Source organism: Phasianus colchicus, chromosome 4, assembly GCF_987193195.1.
Source record: "Phasianus colchicus chromosome 4, bPhaCol1.hap1.1, whole genome shotgun sequence".
Classification (NCBI taxonomy): domain Eukaryota; kingdom Metazoa; phylum Chordata; class Aves; order Galliformes; family Phasianidae; genus Phasianus; species Phasianus colchicus.
The window spans coordinates 12,333,648-12,354,415 of record NC_143439.1 but is presented as its reverse complement, the minus strand read 5'-3'; the positions used below and the strand labels follow the sequence as shown (position 1 = coordinate 12,354,415).

Genomic DNA, 20,768 nt, shown 5'->3' with positions numbered 1-20,768 from the left:
CTGTGGAGGGTTGCACAGAGGTTGCCTGTTCAGATCTATCTGAATCCTAAGGCCTCATCACCACTGCAGAGAGGTGAAAGGGATTAATTCTGAATGATGACTAAAGGCTTCTGGGTAACTATTGGAAAGCACTGAATAAATGTATCAGAAACGAGGTGGAGGCCACATACAGGAATGTAAAGCCAGATTTGTTTTGAGTAGGCAGAAAGAACTACATTTTAAAGAGTAACATCAGTGAATAAAACTTCAGCTATCACCACCCAGCAGACATCTGACAGAACTCTTTACCCTTAAGAAGCCCTTTCCTATAAGGTATAGAAAAACAATTGCAAGGAATTCCAAGAAGGTGGGAAGTTGGCAAGCGAGCTAATTTTATAAATAAACTTGGAATCTTAGCCTCACCATATTTTCATTTCTTCTAATCAGACTGAAATTAGTCTCTCATGATAGAGTGACTGATACTCATCTGCAATATAAATGCAATCTGTATTTACAATTTTTAACTTCATCTCACTTTTCTTACTAATTCCTCTAAGCATTGGTTTTGTTACTTAACATTTTCATGCTCTTCTGTCACGAGAAAGCCTTCCACCTTCATGTCATTAATAAATCTCATTCATATGATCCTGTTTCTTTTGTGCCAAAATAGCTAATTAAATAACATAAAATGTATGCCAGTAACATTCCTGCAGCCTGATATTTTTCCCTTTCAATGCAGTCAGTCACTAGACCCAATTCATCCAGTTCCTTACAATATCACAATTTTTAATACGCCAGTGTTCTCTTTACTTCAGAGATTTTCTCCTTGGGGGACCAGTAAATACTTCCAAGTTACTACCACAGAACACTGAAGAATCATGCACAGAATTTCAGAGCTCTAGCTGCTTTTCCCTAGCCACATCTATGACCGAACAATTTGCCTCAATGCGGCTTTTTGTTAGAAGGAATGGACTTTCAGTAAAACACAGTACAAGTCCATAGCCACATAATATTATCCGGGCAAGTCTGGTGCACATAGTTAAATTTACATATTTTTTCAAATACTAGCAAACATCTAACTGTCATAGCAATAGCACATTTCTGTGTGCTAAAATGATTATTTTGTAACAAAAGGAACCAAAATAACCCTTTGAGAATCGCTCCATATTTTGTGACAATTATGTCAAAGGGAACTATAGAAAAATATTATCCAGAAGAAAGCATCTACACCAGCCCACATCCTTTTAGCAGCTGCTGCTGAAGGAGCAGAACAGCACTGCACTGGAAGAAGTCCATTGGGGTGCTTCTATATTGCCACCATATGTTTCCATTCGCCATTTTGCAAATATTTAAATATTACAGTTTGCTGAAAGACTGGCTTCTTTGGTCACTTTTCACTACAGTAACAAGTGTGCATCGCTTTGCTAGCAGCTCTGAAAACAGGAGTCCTGTTTCCACCAACCCTTTAATTCCTGTTGTACCAGTTTATCCAAAAGTAATCTTGTCAGCCTACCCTGCAGCACGGCACTGCAAGCATTGAAACTTGTCTTAAGTTGTGAGCATAAGCATACAGAGGACACAGGAACAGAAGTACATAGTAACTACTTCTAGTAACTGCATCATCTTACAACTGCTACACATATAAAATAGGAGGTGCACAGCTGCACTGGAGGGAAAAGCATCCAGTTTGGGCTGCCATAGTCATGCACAAGGCAGGAAATAAGCTAAGATGAAATGGAGAGAGAAACATTGCATAGTTTTAGGACCCCCAAGGCAGCTTGTATTCTGCAGCTAAGGCTCCAGAAGAGTTTACCTTGAGGCTTTGGAGTTCCTATAAAACACTGTACAGTAAAAGCTTCCTATCTTCCAATCGATAAGACTACAACCTATGCTTTCACCTGCTGATGGCTTGCCTCTATATCTTTGCTTATACTTTATATTGAATTACTCAGGACAACCGCTACCAAAACAAAGAAGTAGAACTGAATTAACTATATTTTTTTCTAACGTAGAATAATTCTGTTTACTTCAAGTATATTTACAATACACTCAACACAAATATTTAAGATGCTTGCTTGAAATTTCACTACAAATATTTAACTTCTTTGATCATAAATTCTTCAGACACTCTAAAATTATAAAAATCAGTGAGCCTGTAATTGACTAGAATACATTACAACAGCAATAAATCTTATGCAAGTCAGAAATACTGCAACAAAGCATTTCTTGTTGAAAATACAACTTTTTCAGACTTCAAATTTATTAAGTAGTTTCTCAAATTCAGAGCTGCTGTCAGTGAGAGATATTAAATGAAATATTTCATAATAATTCTCTGAGACATTTAAGATATTTATTTTTCCTCTTAAAGAACTTCACAGAAATAACAGATTTATGGGAAAACGTATAGGAAGATGTACAGGATCACCAACAGGTTACTGTTATAATGCAGCATCATAGAATGACAAGAGGATTTACTCCAGCTCCCCCAGATCTATGGTGAGTCAGCTTAACGTAAATATACTGCAGATGTAGAAGTACATATTCTATCTCAGCTGAGTAGTTATGGTTTTCATCCCAGAGGCACCAACAGTCGGATTTTATGATCAGTGAATCTGTGTTTGTGAGAAGACACTAAAACTTTTTATTTGACCCTTTGTAGGAGTGGTCCCACAAGTAGGCTGTAAGGGCATACTTCTGTTTCTCTGCGTTCATCACTTTACCAGTGATGCTCCCTTCTCTCATCCCCTACTCTGGCAGCATGGCTTGGTGACCAAAATACCATTACATGATCAGCTCTGAAGAAACTTAGGCAAAAGGTAGTTGCACAGCCCACATCAGATATATATGCATACATATTCATGTCACAAGATGTGGTAATCAATGGCTCAGTTAAGTAGTGAACTCCAGGTTTCTCTATTGGATCTATGAATTAGGACAGGTTTTTACTGCTTGCTGTTTCAGTTATGATTGCTTTTTTTGCCTGTTTTGTCACTGTTGTCTTTTTTTTTTTTTTTACCAGAAATATGAGTCTTAAAATAAAACAGGTTAGTTTTTTTTTTTTAATCTCAGTACGCCTTACTGACATTTATTAATTCTGAAGAGATTGATCAAACAACACAAGAATTCCACAACCCAATATTATTTGCTCTGATAACATCCATTTAATAACCATACTTAGAAGTTACTAGATTTTTTTATTCTTAAACCATAATCTTTCATAAGCTCACTTCAGTTCAGCACATATCTTCCTTTCCTACTTTGAGAACAGAACTTTCACCTGTTTTTAACTAACTGAAATGAAGATCTAAAATGAAAACTAAAAAGAAAAAAAAGGAAGGGATTAAAGGGAAGCAGTAGTGTATTCCTTTTATTTTCAAAAAGCAACTTTTTTTCCCACGGTTTTATGGGAAAATTAAAAAAAAATCATGGCCTTGTGGTGAGATTTCAAAAATAGTTGTTCAAGCCCCAGCACATCTACTTAAAGTTCATTACATGTGAAATCATAGATGACAAGAGCTGACAAGTAGTGACGCACCACCACCAGATCAGTACTTAGCTTAAAAAGTGCAAAATAATGAGCACATTTTTCTGTACCTCTAGGTGGATCTTCAAAGCAAAGCTCAATGCACCTTACAATTAGTCCCTACAAGCATATACCAAATATACTCATCTCTCCCCTGAAGAACACTGTTTCAGTTTATTTAAGCTAGTAGCATGAAATGAATGTACTAGAGAAGTGACCCTGAAAGTCTGGGTGTCAGTACACACACGAAATGCTGAAATGCGTTTTGAAAGCCTATGAAAATTACCTCTACCTTTGTACTGCCTACATGCACACATCTCGAGGCAGGCTGTCTTCACACAGTACTTCCCCTCCTGCCCACAGCAAGGCCAATCTTCTGGTAGAAAAGGTCTTCTGAACTCCAAAAAACTATTTTAGACATGGTCTAGGAAATGAGTTTCCCTCCCACACATAGGATTTTATCTTCAGGGTTTATTTGGCAAGTTTGTTCTCTTGATAGGTTTCTCTCAGAAGTTTTAGAACTGCTGTTCATAGGGTGATTTGAGGACAGAATAATAGGCCCACTTCTTATTCCCTTTCTCTTTTTTGTCTAGAAAAATAGTGCATTTCACAGAGTGCTAAGTATCAAAAAGTGAAATACTGCTTTTGTTATTCATTTTTAAGAGCAAGACCTTTAATTATCCAAGCTCTCTTGGACATTCATTGGGAACTCCCACTGACATCTTAAGTGAATGCAGAAACTTTTGTCCCGATAGATAAAATATTTCACAGAATAACCGCATAAAATTTCATTTTAGGTATAATGCAGTCAAAGATACTACTACATAAATTATAGCTTTAATGTACATGGCAAAAGAAGTATCAGTGATGTAAAAAACATTGCAGGTCCCAAGCAGAAACTCATTTCTAGGACTTGAATTTGAACTTAAGTTTTGACAAAGTCATCAGTTTTCCAAGCCATCACATTTGCTTTGGACAGGAATTGCTAGCTTCATGAAGCAATGTTAGCATAACATAACCTTATCAAGTATTTTAGATTAAAAAACTTACATGTATATGTATACTCCAACTTGTCTAGCATATAACTCTAAAATTAACTCAGCTTTTCTGCACATTTTGCAAAGAGATGTTATTTTGTGTCAGTAAATTCACTTTCTGGCAAGTACTCTAAAATCTGAACGCAGCATTATTTTCTGAGATGATTAGAATCAGTATGATCCTCTTTAAACATCCAGTATAGCAGAAATCTTTGTCCTGTCTCTAGAGAATCAAAACTTTGAAGTGCCCAATATTTGGTCTTAGAGGTACATTTACAATGACAATCCAAGAGAAAAGCTAGAAATGCATTGTCGCTATAGCGTGAAAGATTACTTTAGGCCAAAGACCATTGCCAAAGTCAAGATCTTGAAGTCAAACTCTCCATGCTCAAACAGCCACAGAAAAGGACCCACTGAAGCAACGACTTCTATGCAGCACAGAGCTGAGAATCTGAAGGAATTGAATACCACTACAAGGTACAGAAGCAGCGACACTGGGGTTAAGCTGCAGCTATAGTTGCAAGATTCAATGTACTTCAAGGTGAGCACATTTTTCCATGGTCAAATGCATCAAGAGCTGCTCACTAAGAAAATAAATGAGGTAACACCTTGGTCTGAATTATAAGCATGGCTAATGACAATCCTGCAAAGGTCTCTTTCAGAGCTGTAATTAGCTCTGAACTCAACTAGAACATTGTGGCTTCTCTCAGATGCTGTTAAGAGATGCAGCCTCTAAACAGGCTTCAAGCAAATGAAAAATAAACAGTCTTCTACTTCCAAGGGGGTTCACAAATGAATTCCAGATTTCAGGAGCTTGCAGCACAGTAACTGAAGTCACAGCTATTTTGAAGATTCTATTATTGAACATTATATAAAAATGTTAGGTAAACATCTGTTTTTAGGTCTTTTTCTCTCCCACTTTTTGTATCATAAAAACAAAGTATATTTTATCTTTCTCAACTGCCTTTGAAGGAAATAAGATAAACTATATGACTTTCAAGATCATGACTTACACTACACAGATTAAAACAGTTTGAATGTTACCTTACTCTCTTCATAGTCTGCTCTGTATGTGCCAACGATCTCATTTTTACACATTGCTGGGCTCTATCTGCATGTCATTAAGTGTAGTTTAGCTCTCCAGTCTCTAGAGGTCTCTGCATATCACATTTTCGCTCAGCGACGTCTCTGCAGGAATTGCATCTTTAAGGTGAGAGTAAAGAACTGCATCGAGAAAGGTCTGCTGGCACCAGATTGGACTCTGACAGTGCTGTCATGAGAATTTAGCTCTTCTGGTAATTTATAGAAGCAATAGAGAGGGAGATTTATACCTTGGCACTAGCTAACACCAGCTTTCCAGAGTAGTAACATTTCATTTTGTACTTTGAAATCAGATAACCAAAGCTCTTATTATTCAGCCAGAAATGGTTGAATTTGGTGATGTACAAGCACAACTCCTAACCTCAGATGACAAACATGTACAGGATTACAGAATATAGGATATTCTAACATTTGCTGCACCTGGATATTGCTTGCTTTCCTTTCATAGTTGATTTTTTGTAACTCCTCTTTCTGATTTAATCAACAATAACATGTTTTCTATAATTTAAGTGTAGACATAGTTTATGGATACATCACAAGTGCCTTCAACCTTCACCATTGCCCTCATCTCTTGTCCAAGAGCCTGCATTCCAGCTCATGAGTGTGTCTTTGCTGAGTGACACTGTGCTGACATTTATATCCATAATATAACATCTAAAGAAGTCCCCTCAATGTCTCACATGAACTTTACATTCAGAAAGCAATCAAATCTGTCTGTGGACAGATTAAGGGAAAAGGACACCTGTGCCTACTAAGAGACATTTCTTACTGTCAGTACTTTTCAGGCCTCCAGTAACCAATCCATGCTACTGTCACAAGTAACATGGCAAAACAGGTCTATGCAAGGGCAGACAAATTCAAAAAAGAGAGCAGAGAACAGCAAAAATAATTTGTTGCAGATGCAACTGGTACAAAGGCAAGAAAGGAACGTGGCATCTAATTTTACTGATTTTCCATGTAGGCTACTTATTTTACAACTTGTTTTACACAGATACAGAAAAAAAAAATCAGGTGAGCCCCCAGATATTGTAACTTAATTTCAACAAACTTCTTATAAATAATGTATTTATGTTAAAGTAAAAATAGTTAGAGGATTCTTGTCCACTCTGGATTGCTGCCTGACCCCAGTTCTGTTCCATACTGATCAATGTGCAGAAGATTTAATTCTTTTGGTAAACTATGTGCCTGTTTTAAGATTCCTCTTTGGTACTTGGAAACAAAAGAGAGTCTAAAATAGTTTGCAGTGGTAGAGAAAGCTGTCTTTCAATAGTTGTGGTTTTTTTTTGTTGTTGTTTGGTGTTTTTTGGTTTGTTTTTTTGTTTTGTTTTGTTTTTGTTTTTTTACACACAGCATTTATCAGCTCTGAGTATTAGTGATGATTCTCACTTTTAGTGAACAGTAAGAAAATAGGTGGATGGTAATCTTTAAAGTGGGAAAAAAACAGCAAAAACCAGAACTATCTTAGTTTGAACCTTGCAAATAGAAACATGGCTTCAACAAAATCTTGCTTTTAATGCCTTCATAAATACATAAAACCTCAAAATAGAGTATTAAATGTCACTGAAGAGTTGATGTACCATAGCTGTCACAGCAGAGTGAACAAATCTTAGTCTTAAAACATTTGATATTACTATGAATATTCTTCAGTAATTCCAACTGCATTCAATAAAGCACAGACATTTCAGCTGGAGAAATCAAATTCATCTTTCAAAAGATGCTCTCTCACATGCCCTCCTGCCTTCTACCACTTTTTTTTTTTTTATCCTCAGCAGGCAATCACAGTTGATTTTGTTTCTACCCTGGGAACATTTCCTCCATAATGACCCAATCCACCAATCCTGAATCTTTGAAATTGTTATTCGCCCAGCTAAGATTTTTCCTTGAACATACAGACTGCAATGCCTTCTAATCCTCTTCCTAATACACCTAAAACAGTTACAAATTCTGCACAAACCTTAAGCCCTGACACTAGTTTATTGAAAGTCTGATGGCTATTTTTTAGGCAAAAGTGAACTAAGCAGCAAAAAGCATATTCAAGTCTCAGGAGCATTGATTCTACTCTTATTTTTATATTGTATAATCATTTCATAGATTTAATTTTTGAAATATTAAAATAACCTATAGACATTTCTTAAGCCTTTTCTCTTCTATAAGATTTAGTTTTTCCTTGGTGTGCCTTTAGAACACACAGAACACAATGATGGAACACACAAAAAAGCATAGTTTCACTAGAAAGCTCTCTAGGTTTTTTTCAATCTTCTAAAACATAATTTGGAGAAAGTTTTGTTAGACCTGACTTTTAATGTCTTGAATTGTCTGATCATATTTTTCTAAGTTCAGAAGAGGGCAGAAATTAACCTAAGTGTATCTCAACACTGCACTGCATACCTTAAGGATTACCATGCATATTCAGAAAACCATTCTTGTTATTTTCCAAAAGTCTACCAGGTGGCTCTGCAGTTTCAAGGATGCAGGAGAATGATTTTTAGCAATTTCTATTAATAACCAACTTCATGTCTGCTAAAGAAAGATACATGCTACTAATACAGTGTGCATGACTTCACAAATTTATGTCATTTATTTTTAGCTGGAAAACTCTGCCTCTAATCAACGTGCACATCTTTTATAAGAATTTACAGCAATAAGTAGGTTACCCAGTACAATAATCAATACAATATTCGCTCCCATCTTAATGAAAAAATGAACCATGTAGACATTAAAAATTAATAAACTGAGTATTTAAAAAAAAGCTTATGTTCATCACGCTGTATAAAATCATAAAGTTGAAAAATAATGAAAGAATTCTTAATTCTAGGTGATAATACACATGGTATTTGCAGCAGCGTTGAAAATTCATCAACATTAACTGCTTTTAGACCACATCCATGTTTTCAGCCACCTAGGTATATTAACATTGAGCAATATTTAAGCAATGCAACTTGCCCTTAAGAATCTGTTCTAGAATGGATGTTGTCAGAAGAACCCAATAAACATTACATTGTATAAGTAATCAGTTGCTATACACATGCAATCACTTCATTGTGGCAGATGCTTTGTGCATACACAGCTCTTCCAGTAATCCCTGCTAAAGTTTTCCAAGGCAAAGAGGCTGATATCCATACAGACCCTTAGCTGACTTACAGGAAGAAAAGCGTTAACCGCAGCATCCTGTTTATGATTTGACATCAAACAAAGTAACTTTACGGATTACTTTCTTGGAATCCCTAGAACAACAATGAAGAAGAGGCCTTAACTGCATTGTACAAGAGAGTAGTGAACCTGGGAGCACTGATGGAGCAGGAAAACATGGAAATCATAAATGGAAGATAAATGCAGGTGCCATGTGCCAGGAACCAATTAATATTACACCATATTATTCAACAGTCTAGTAAATTTCACCACAATATTTTTTTTAAGAATCCCATAAACAAAAATTGGTTGATAGCTATTCCTCGGAGGCAAGAAGATGAAATAGACAAGTAACAACTTCCATTATATTTAGGATTTAATTTTGAAATAAAGTGGTGAAGGCACTATATCTTTCATAAAACAATATACAAAAAAGTAATGGATACCTCTTACATGTGATTCCTTAGAAAGATAAATTGGAAGTCTGTGAAAAGTACCTTGGTTTGTACAAATGACTCAAATATTGATACTCAAGTAACCATTAAAAAAATGACATTAAAGGGGAATAAAAAGTAGTGAAGGTCTTATGTTAAGAATATAAGCATATGGCTATTTACAAATATCATTAACAAAAACTCACATCTGTTCTCTGTAACAGTTGAGTAATCTTTTGTTCTACATAAATTCATATCAACTTCAAAAAATATACATTTTATTTGCTCACCAGCCATTTGTGTCACAACATTGTTCAGAAGCTGAAGTTACTTAGAATGAGTTTAGTTTCGACGGAGATAAATGCATTATAAACTGTGTAAGATTGTACACTGATGATAAAAATTATCTTTTCCTTAGTTTAACTGAATTAGGAGTTTTTCTGCCCCTCATTTTTTCTTTTCAACATTTTCTTAGCACCATAGCTACATTCACTGTACTTTCAGTGCTGTCCCATAATGCTTAGGCAAGAAATGAGGTTCATCTTGGAAATAATAGTTTTAATTTCTCACATTTTACAATGACATTAAGTTGTTTGCTGTATATAGTCTTTGAACAGAGATGACATTTGGAGATCAGGAAAATCCTCTATATTTATCATTAAAGACATACAAAATACATTGTAAAATTTGTCTCAGTGACAAAGAGCACTTGAATTTGTTTGCATATCACACTTGGTATTTGAAAAAAATGATCTGATAATTTGTTTTTCAAATGTTCTTTTGCTCAAATGGCAAGTGCCATATTTGAAGTGATAAATCAGAACATAAAGATCTTATATTTATAGTACTGATCTACTGTGAAATACACAATCTCAAACTTAATCATTAAAATATTCTGTAGATTGTTCCATCTCTAGAGAATTTCTTGTTATTTCAGCAATTTCTCCTCACACCAAACTAGATTCCATTCCCTACAGAAAAAAATCCTATGGTGATGTTTATTACACGCTAAACAGAAATCCCATAGGGTTTCGCTTGTTTTAAAAGTAGTGTATTATAAAGACGAGGCATTTCCCAGTTATAACATCATCATCAAGATAGATGCTTCCCACTACAGCAATTTTTCTCTAGAAAAACCATGACCCCAGCAATAGTAACCTCCTACCATTGGAGGGAGCCAACAGCACTCATTCAGAAATTCACTTTTTGAAGTCCCTGGTTTGAAGACATCAAAATTTCCATCATTTATAGTAGATGAATTGTACAGAGAAGTGACAGTACTCCCCACTTTCCAGAATAAAGACAAATTCTAATAAATAACTGTCTATTCCTTATGATACAGTTCAGCTATACTTACTTTGAAGTATTAAAGAACATTTTTTAAGCTTGAAGCAAGCTATGTTGGTGCTTGTTTTATAATTAGCTGTAAGTTTACTTTATAAAGCTCACATATATGTCCTCTATTTTTTAAGAGTATAAAGTAAAAAGTATACATGAAGGAAATATTTTTTAAGTTTTAAATAACAGTATCCTTCCTCACCATCTTATTCAACTCTACAGTTAGAGAGAATACAAGTAGGCAGACAGTAAAACAAGAAAATGTTGTGCTTTATTTGAATATTTTTTAAACACATGCCTACCAAGATAGTATATAAACCAGTATTTTAAATCTTGTATGGTTAATGCAGAGAAGGGGAAGAAGATACAACAATTTAAATAAATTGTTGTGCTTCAAAATGATAGAAAGCAACATCAAGTGAGGGCCCACAGTGTACAAGTTCACCATTTAGATTTTCTTTTTGTCTTAGATTGTAATTTTACTCCCATCTAAACTACATTTAGTTAACCAAGGCCAAGGAAAACATAAGAACACAAAAAGATCCAAAAAACAAGTTAACCTAAGGAGAAGTAAAGCTTTGCTCTAATGACCAGAGAATCAAAGAATCAGAATAGAAAGACTAAATTTCACCTATGCTTGTATATAAAGAAGAAAAGGAAGACTAAAACCTAAAATCTATGGACATACTGAAATGGAAATAAAGTGTAAGAAATTGGCATGAGCTACTTACCCTTATTTACTAAAGTTCACTGACTTATCATTAAACAATAGGCCTGTCACAACAGGCACGTTATTGCTACTTGATATTTACTCACAGTACAGTCTGAACCAGCTAATTCATAGCTTATTTTCCATGTCAGCAAGTTATCATTATAGTAACATTACAAGTTCTCAGATGACTCTCACATTGGGTTTACCTCAGCCAAAATCCCTCAGTTCTGGAAGAAGTCCTGATTCTCATTGTTAAACACATCCACTGAATTCCTGGGTTGGCTGCATCAGATTTCTTTTAAACAATGGTCAATTAAGAACTTCAATCATTTCAAATCAGAAACATACGTTATGCATATTCCAGTATTCATGAGCTTGTCTTTGTGTCTGGAGAATCAAGGATATTCTAGTTGCAGAATTTGTATTAGAGTAACACCTGAGCTGTTGGAGATGTCAGAGTTCTCCAGGTATTTAAAAGCAGAGATCTTAGTGCAGCAACATGAAAAGTGTCTTCTCTAGCACTCCAGGCTTAGTGACATTAAATGTTTTTTCCTTTTGTATTTTAAGAAAATAATATAGTTTAAGCAGCTAACCTATAGATCACGCCCAGACTGCCAAGTATTGTCTGCATCATTACCTAGAAGACATCTGTGAGAATAGACTGTTGTCCTTGATGGAGGCTTTGAGATGCATGTTATGCAAACTACAAACGCATGCAAGAGTATTTAAAATACTATTTGGTTTTGATCAGATCTCACTCTTAGAAAAAACATGGTGGTTTAAAGGTAACGTAAACAGAAGGATTTATAAGACATTTAGGACATTTTCAGGTGATCTATTTTGAGCATTCCACCCATCTCACCTTCATCCCAAAAATTCTTAGTATCATAGGATAATATAAGTTGCAAGGAACCATGGGACATCATCACTTCAGCCTCCTGCTCACAGCAGAATCACCTTTGAGGTCAGAGCAGGTTGCTCAAGCTTTATCATGTTTTTATCCAGGAAATCCCACAGAATGGAGATTGCATAAGCTCTCTGGGCAGTTTACTACACCACCCGGATGTGCCTAAGGTGATAAAGCCTCTTCTGCCCTAACCAATATGTTTCCTCAGTTCTTATCTGTGTGCTCCGTGAGAGTTTTTAATCTATCTGTGCTTGTACTCCTACAGATATTCACTGGAAGCACAACAGCTGAAGAACAAAAAGTGTCTGAAGGAGTATGAAAATTCAGGTCTTACAGTTTCAGAGAGTTCAAACGTTTCATTTTCCACAAGTATGTGCTTTATGATTTACAAATTAAATAACATAAGAACACAAAAAATTATGTTCAATTATGACTGTTACTCCTAATTCTGGAAGAAATATATATGGCTGCAGTATAAAGAGCTGCTGAAGGGAGAGGGGGGTACAGAGTATAAAACTATATTTATAATACTGAAGGAAAAAAATCATCACTTGTGTACTTGAACAAGGTAATACCATATAAGATGTAATAATTCTGTATTATCATACAAAAATCACCATAAACAGTGGTAGCTTTCTCATACTATAATAGAGATTAGATAATAGTAAAGAATGTGTAATGCACTTAAAAAAAAACATCCACAATTCTGCTGACAGAAATTTGTGTTGCACTGACATAATTTTAGCAGTTTTCATTAAGATTACCAGAGAATGCAACTCTGTGCTTCCAAGCATTTACTGCCTTTGGGCATGTCCTACAATTTAAACTCTAAGCTCTGCATCCGTTCACCTAGAAACATTAGAAGTTCTGGCCTTAGCTATGCTTTGTCCTTCAAAGATGGTGAAGCTGGGACATATACTTTGAGTAGAAGTAGGGTTACTAGAAAGATTTTGTTACTCCAGTGTGTGAGGCTGTTGCAAAGCTACTGGCCTCTGAGTCCCACAAGGCAGACGCAGACTTTGTTATTTTCCTTAGCAGATTTTGAACTTAGCAAAGTTCAAAACGATTGCAGAGCGACCAGCATTGACCCACATGACACAATGCAGAAATGTGCATCCTGTTACATGCAGCTCAACACTATATACTCAAGCAGCAAAGAACTCAGGGAGTATTTGTACGAACAATAACATCTACACAATTGAATATTAAACAAACTCAAAAATGCTCTGGTAAAATTCAGCAACAGTATAGAATTGTGATGTTTGTCAAAACCAAAGCAAACAAGAATAAACTTTTTGTTAAGATAAATACAACAAAAGATACAAAGCAAGATAAGCCATTCATTTTGAAAAAAAGTTATCTTTTAACCCCTTATCCCTAAAACTGAGACCCACCTGAGAAAAGCTTATTCCTTATTTATTTTTCCTGATTGCTTTCACATCAAGGGCTTTCTGTAACTAATAACTAGAATAATTACTCTGATCAGCTCAGCATGACTTCCAAACGACTGCTAATTTGTAAGGATGAGATGGAAAGCTTACAAAACTAGACCTAAATTTTACCTCTGATAGATAGTAACCAAAGTATAGCTGAGTCTCAATGCAAAGCAACCCTTCAAATTGATCTAGTGCTCTACTATGAATGATTCTGCTTTTACCCATTTTGAATTAAATATGCCTTGCCAAATACAAGGAAAAAAAAATAAATTGAAGTGGAGACTCCAGAAGAAGAGATTTTGCCTCCAGAACAAGAATATTTCTTCTAATATTTCATATCCACATAGATGTAGCTCTGTATATGCATTTGATTGTTTGCTTATCCTAACTCAGAAGGAAATGGTTTTGTTATTTTATGACCATATTTAATGTATGTAACAGTAACCATTTGAGTTGAGTCAGCTCTGAATAGAATCATGCACAGCAAAGAAAAAGCAGCTGGGTTTGAGTTCTCAAGTTTTTCTTTTGCCAGGAGTTTTCTTTTGGTTTTGTTATTCTAGTCCTTAACTATTAAGTTCAGCAGAGAATTATCACATGATCTCCATAAGAAATTATCCTAAAAGTCTTGTATTTAGGAAAAGACCAAGACCTTTCCATGGTTTCTCTTGCACTACCTGCATCCTGAAAGAAGCTCTGTATGGTTCTACATACTAACATTTCCCCTGAACATAAAAAGATTGCTAACTATGTCTGTAAAGACAAAGACTAAAACATGGTTCTCCCATGACGAATGATTACTCTCAATGAGTGGGATGAGTGATTGAGATCTTCCTGTAGTTCACTTGGGCTACTTCTAGTGCTTGTTCTTTTAGTTTTTTGTTTTATTTTTTGATTCAATGTAAAAAAAAAATCATCAGGATAGCAAAGTTTTTTTCAGGCTACAAGGTGGGCAGCCTATATTCATTTGATTTTCTAGTTGTTGGGAGTTGAGGGGAGGGGGAAAACAGGTGTTCCCATGCACACTTTTGCACTTCACCACACAGCTCAATGCACCTGCTTTTCTAACAGTAAAAAACTGTTAGGAAACATGTTTTTAATGTTTATTATATTTTCAAGTCTGATATCTTTTGAAGAGCCAACACAACAATCAGTGAAGGCAAACTTAGCAAGTCAAAGACCAGTTTGCTACAATCTATTCTTTGAAATTACACAACACACTGTGGTTATACGAAGGCATACAAGCTTTGGGCAAATAGTTTCTTTAATAATTCAACAATTTCTCAAATTACTATATCCGTGTGGTGCCTTTGAGTATACAAATTTCAAAAGATAATGAAAACATGCTTAACTTATAATGGTATTTCTTACACTGAATTTCTCTTTTGAACCAACCTATTCACGGAAAGAAAGAAAAAATTAATCAAGGGTATTTTTTTTTTTTTGACAAATTATAACTTTCCCTCAAGACTTATTTAATTTTAATTGTGTAATAATGTGCTTAATAACAAGAACTGGTTTTTAATGAATATCTTGTCAGAAAAAAAAAAAGGCTTTCAGGGGATGTTCAAATTCCTTTTAATACCAAATATAGATATAGCATGTAATGCAGTTTTACTTTGTAGCCCTTAGCAAAAGAAACTGTTACTACAGTGCTTCTCATTTTCTTTGCATAAAATAATTTTACATTCCAAACATTAACACTGCTGTGCTTGTAAGAATTCAGTTACGCAGCTACAGTCATGCTCATATTGCAAATTCCAAATCAATTTCAGTTCTTAGTTCCTATGACATCTGATAACTCCCATACCTCAACATACACACATATATCCCAGTTAACTTCCACAGAGCATAGGAATTTCTGTTACTACATGATCATTAGCAGAAAGATTCCACTTGGAAGATATTACAGTACTAAGTGGCTTAAGTGTTTGGATTCCATGGTAATGGGGAAGGCTGAGAACACACCATGTCATCTCATGTAGATAGGGAGGAACACAGGGGAGGAGATCTGCAGTTCATGCCAGCTGCAGTTGTAAAAACAACACAAGAAGAATCCTTCCACATATTAACAATGGTGAGAAAGAAAATCAAGATGTTCACTTATAGTCTGATGAAACAGTGGGACACAGAATCCATGTCACTTTCTGTCATGCTCTGAAGCTGGGCACAAGGGGAAGAGATGAGCTGGAGCCATGATAAACAAAATGCAAGTTAAGCTTCTCAGCTCATGCAGATGGCCTCTTAGCTGGCTAGGAAAGACTGCCTGCATGATGGTTCCCTGCTAACTTACAAGTTTGGTGAACAGCCTGGATTTACCACAGTGACAAAACACTCATAGCTGAGCAAAGAGACAATAAAGTAGTATTAAAAAGTGATAGCAGTGATGTCAAGAACAAGTCAATTTTCACATGTCTTTAGGAAACTTGATCAGTGTTGACAGTTCTATCAGAGATGAAAGAAAAGCAGCCTCAGGCACAAACATGTACAAAAAGAGATGATGCAATGAACTGATAAAACATCTTTAGTACTGCAGCACAACATTAACAAACTAACTCACCAGCAAGATTTTTCTTTGGCTGAAACATTTACATATTTAGTAAAAGCCAAAAAGTTACCAGATCTTTCCTTCTGCCCCTTTTGGCTTTCTACATTCTGAATTCTGTAATGCCAATTACATTCAAATAAAATAGAAAAAAATCTCAGAATCAAGGAAAAAAAAATATGTATATTGTTTTGGTTCTTTTTAGTTCTATTTCATCTTTCAGACTAACACAGTTAAAAACACATACTAAAGAGAAAGCCCACAGTCAACACAACTAATGATTCCTGCAGCAGAGTGGAAGACCAGGTAATTCACACTTGCTAGTTTTCACAAAGATATATACCTGGAAGTAGGTATAGATCAAAGATAATTTCTTAACAAGAATTCTGTAGACTGAAGGCTTTCCATAAAAGCATTGATCTCTGACAAAGAATTACATAACAGAGTGGATCCTCAGTGCATTTATGCCTTTTTTTTAGGCATCTCCTAGAGCTCAAGGGTTAAGCACTAATTTTAGAGAAAAGAATCAGCACCTTCAATGTACTTATAAGGTAAATGCATTTCCAGAATGAAACTACAGGTTCTGCCTTTTGGCCTATCTTCCAGTTCTTTCCATTCCCCTCCCCCCAAACACCCTTAGTCCCCTTAGCACTATCCTGATTCTGTCCTGATTCTCAGCCTCAGGACACAACAGTTTTTGCATAGACTTTTCTGCATCCCCAGCTTGGACACAAGGATACTTTTAATAACTAATAAAAAGGCTATTCTTCTAACTTACTTTAAACAAATTAGACAAGAGAAATCACTTGCCTGAAAGGAGAATGTCGTACTTCAAATTTATAATTCTAAAGTACAGACAGGATACATTTCACTGATTACAATACAAATGCATATTATTCAAAGTTCTATGTTTTTATATCATTATAGATAATAAACAAGCAACAGCATTGACAATTTACCTATCAAAAACAACGCTGTTGTAAGCTACATGCCTCTCATCTGTGACTTTATGACAGACATCTTTCAAAATCCCAGTGCCTCTGAGATTTACTCTTAAATATGATTTAACAGTGAGCTATGACCACTGCAGCAGCTAATTGCTGTATGACAACTAATCCCCAGGATTCATTTCTGTAAATGTGTACTCAACCCTGTTATAATACTACTTTGACTTAGGAGCACGGTGTATGCAATCTGTAATACTTTAATATTGTGCTAAGATAGTCATTTACATAGTTTCCAGCCAATAGAATGTTACGGTATGTTGATACTAGGCATTTTTTGCCTACATGCAAGTTACTCAGTATTTTATTAATGTTAGCCCACAACATCAGAAGCAGCTGTTGGTGGCATGGCAGTATATGCTGAGCTTTCCTGCCAATATTCCATTACATTTTGTATTGTTTTATATTACATTTTTGTTGCCACGCAACATGTAGTAGCAGAAGAGTACAAAATAGGACCTGATATGGAAGGGCATAGAAAATGAAGATATGTCATGGAATTTTTGTGTGAAGAAAAATGGCACCCATTGACATTCATTGATACTTATTGAACATTTCTGGAGACCAAACAGTGAATGTGAGCACAGCGAGGAAAAGAGGGGGGCACACATGTGAAATGCAGGATCTAGTTCATCAATAGCAAAAACGCAAGTTAAGGGTGATGGCTATACTGAAGAGTAGTGTTTTGTAGCTAAGAATTTGCACGTCAAGTAGGGCTCATGGGCTCTTTACATCTGTTGTAGTTTTCACAGAAGGCAATAATATCCTAGGTAGATACAAATATGCAATATCTGAGTAAGTACTGCTGCAAACAATCGAACTGAAATCAGCATAAATACCTGTTTCCCTGTCCTAAGTTTCCAAAGGGTTGCATAATTAACATATTTAACAATATGGCTTATTTTTGAAAACATGACATTTGAAAAGTGGACATTATGAAAAAAGACACAGGAAAAGAATAAAGTATAGATGAAATCAGATGTCTTGTCAAATAGTTCCATTATATCAGTGCAAGACTTCTATAGATTTTTGTTTGTCTCTGTTTCTAAATGGAAAAGCCCTGTCAGTAGTTATTGTATGCCACACAACATCTGATTTGAAATGTTATCAGTAAGCACAGCATAGCTGACACTGAATTATTGCATCTCTACTATCAAGATACCAGATGATACTATCATTCACCATGTATTCAAATTATTCAGATCTATTAAGTGTCATATTTGCCACCTGCAATATGTCTTTTGTGATTACATTGCTATCTCAGTACACATTTTCTCTTCTTTTGCATTGTAACTGCTAGTTACAGTACATTAAAATCAGTTGCGCATCAAGCCCTTATGTCCCTTCTTGGATATCCTGAAACACCTTACTGAAATAAACTAGATTTCTCCACTGCACTAATAATTCTTACATGCGTTCTTTAGATTTCATATCAAACCAGACAGATCAAGGAAATCAGATTTCTCCTTTGTTCCAGTACTTTAATATATACTATTGTAACAATTGGACAGATCAGTACAATGGGAAAGGTATTACAACAGATGTGTTACAACAGAAGGACTGGGAAAGCTTCACCAGGGAGCAATCTCCTGAAAGATATTCTTTCTCAGTGGCAGTCAGCCCTCAAGCAAGGTCTAAGGGAGGCACAACCAAGCTCCAACCCTTCAGGTCACACAGCTGAATTGCCTTCACCTGTGCTCTCAGAGCTGACCCAGTCCTTTCCCCAGGTGCTTAATCAGTGGCTCAGGCCATGACTCAACAGTTACTATACAACTATAATACATATTGTCTCTGATAGGAGAAAACCTCAAAAATACTTAATAAATGTGATATAGAGTGTATGCAAGCTTTCTACATTTAGAGAAGCATCAGAATGTAATTCCCTCTTTTTCATTTCTGTAATGATTCTTGTAATCATTTATACTATATACACTACTATAACCTAATTAATGCTACACTTAGCACTTATAAAAGCTTTTATCTAGCATTTTCTTGTAGTTTACATAGTGACAGTGGAAACATCATTATGGAATCCCTAAGAAAATATTCATATACATTTAGAAAGATTTGGTGACACTAACAGTGGAATGGTGAGGTTTTACCTAAGGATTTCCAGAATGGCAAAATCAAAAATATTCAAATATCTTTAAAAAACAGATTAGCGGGTGGAAATTCATCAAGCCAAATAACTAATAATCTAACTCTACATCGAACTAGCCTCCCCATAGATAGTCTCCCTGCAAGTGCCTTGGCTTATCTGTTCCATCCACTAGCTGGATTATTCTACATCCCAGTTCCCCCTAATCCACTAGAGAATGCTCCGTTCTACTTTATGCTTCTTAATTTTCACTTTCCATAAAGATAGCTTTCCACAACTTTAAGTCAATACTGCTTTCAAAGTGACACTTGCTATAGTTAGGAACTAGACATTAAGAACAGAACTGCTAAGAGAAGGCCACACTACGAGTTCCCCCCCCCAAAAAAAGAAAAAAAAGCAGAGTTTAATAATAGCTGTTAAGACAAAAAAAAAAGCTGCGTGGGAGTCTATATTAAAGTCTCTTTTATCAAGTCAAAGATATTCTTAATAAGAGGAAATTCATTTTTAAATGTAGTTTTACATAAAACTATCTATAGTTTATTTTAAAAAGTACTTCTATATTTTCTGAATACTTGTCAACATGTAGAGCACAACTAATAAACAAAAGAAGTTTCACTCAAGCAATATTTGAGTCTTGGTTAATAAGTTGCTAGATGCTTCACTACTAAAATATTAAACTTCAGTTTAAATAAACACCTCAGTTAAGAAATTATGTAAAATAGTATCAGCCAAACACTTCAGAATCACTTCTTTATCAGTCAAGTATGTGAAGTTGTTAGCACAAAAAAGTACCTGAGAAATTCAACCTCTGAAATGCTCTATTTTTATTTTAAAAGGCCCAGAGTGAAAGGCTTAAGAAATAAGTGAAAGAATAAAAAACAAACTGGAACAAATTAAAAAAACAAGCGGGGCCAAATCAGCAAAGCAAACAGAAAAAATGACCTTCATATTTCATTCATTATGAAAATAATACCTTTCATCAGCAAGTTATTACATACAACAACTGATTATGAAAAGCAGTATTAGTGAATGATACATTGTGTAATCAGTAAATATATGGATAGTATAATAAGAAACATACAGGAAAATTAGGCTAAACAGGTTATCACACTAAAGAAAAATAGATGAAAAGCTTACCCTCGTCCTGGGCTCACTGAGAAGATTCCAAAAGAGAACCTTCTCCCCAGTAGTCAGCTTTTAAATGGGGTCTAGGAGAGTTGCAGCCAGGCTCCACCCCTTCCAATTGCATGGGAGAATTGCCTTCACCTGTGCTCCCATGGCTGACTCGTTGCTCGCCTCAGGTGGTCAATCAGGCCGTGATTCAGCAGTTCCCCTACTTATATGTTGTTCAGGAAGAAAGCTGGGTGAATAAATTAAAAAGTACTAAGAAACAAAATGAAAAGAAACAAAAACATAAATTGAAAGTCGCACCACAGAACTGAAAAAGAATCTTCTTTATCTAAAAAGGAATTTACCTAACATCTTTAAAATGATATATGTTATTGTATTTCTACAGTTTCAAAATTCT

General features: G+C 35.3%; 1 long non-coding RNA gene across 1 annotated transcript in view; it reads right to left on the bottom strand.

Moving 5' to 3' along the window:
- Positions 1-20,411, bottom strand: part of LOC149918057 (uncharacterized) — a 134,386-nt gene extending 113,975 nt beyond the window's left edge. Inside the window, exon 1 of the long non-coding RNA XR_016466330.1 lies at positions 20,378-20,411. This is a non-coding gene — a long non-coding RNA (uncharacterized LOC149918057). The remainder of the gene's footprint in view (positions 1-20,377) is intronic.
- Between the last annotated feature and the right edge of the window lie 357 nt (positions 20,412-20,768).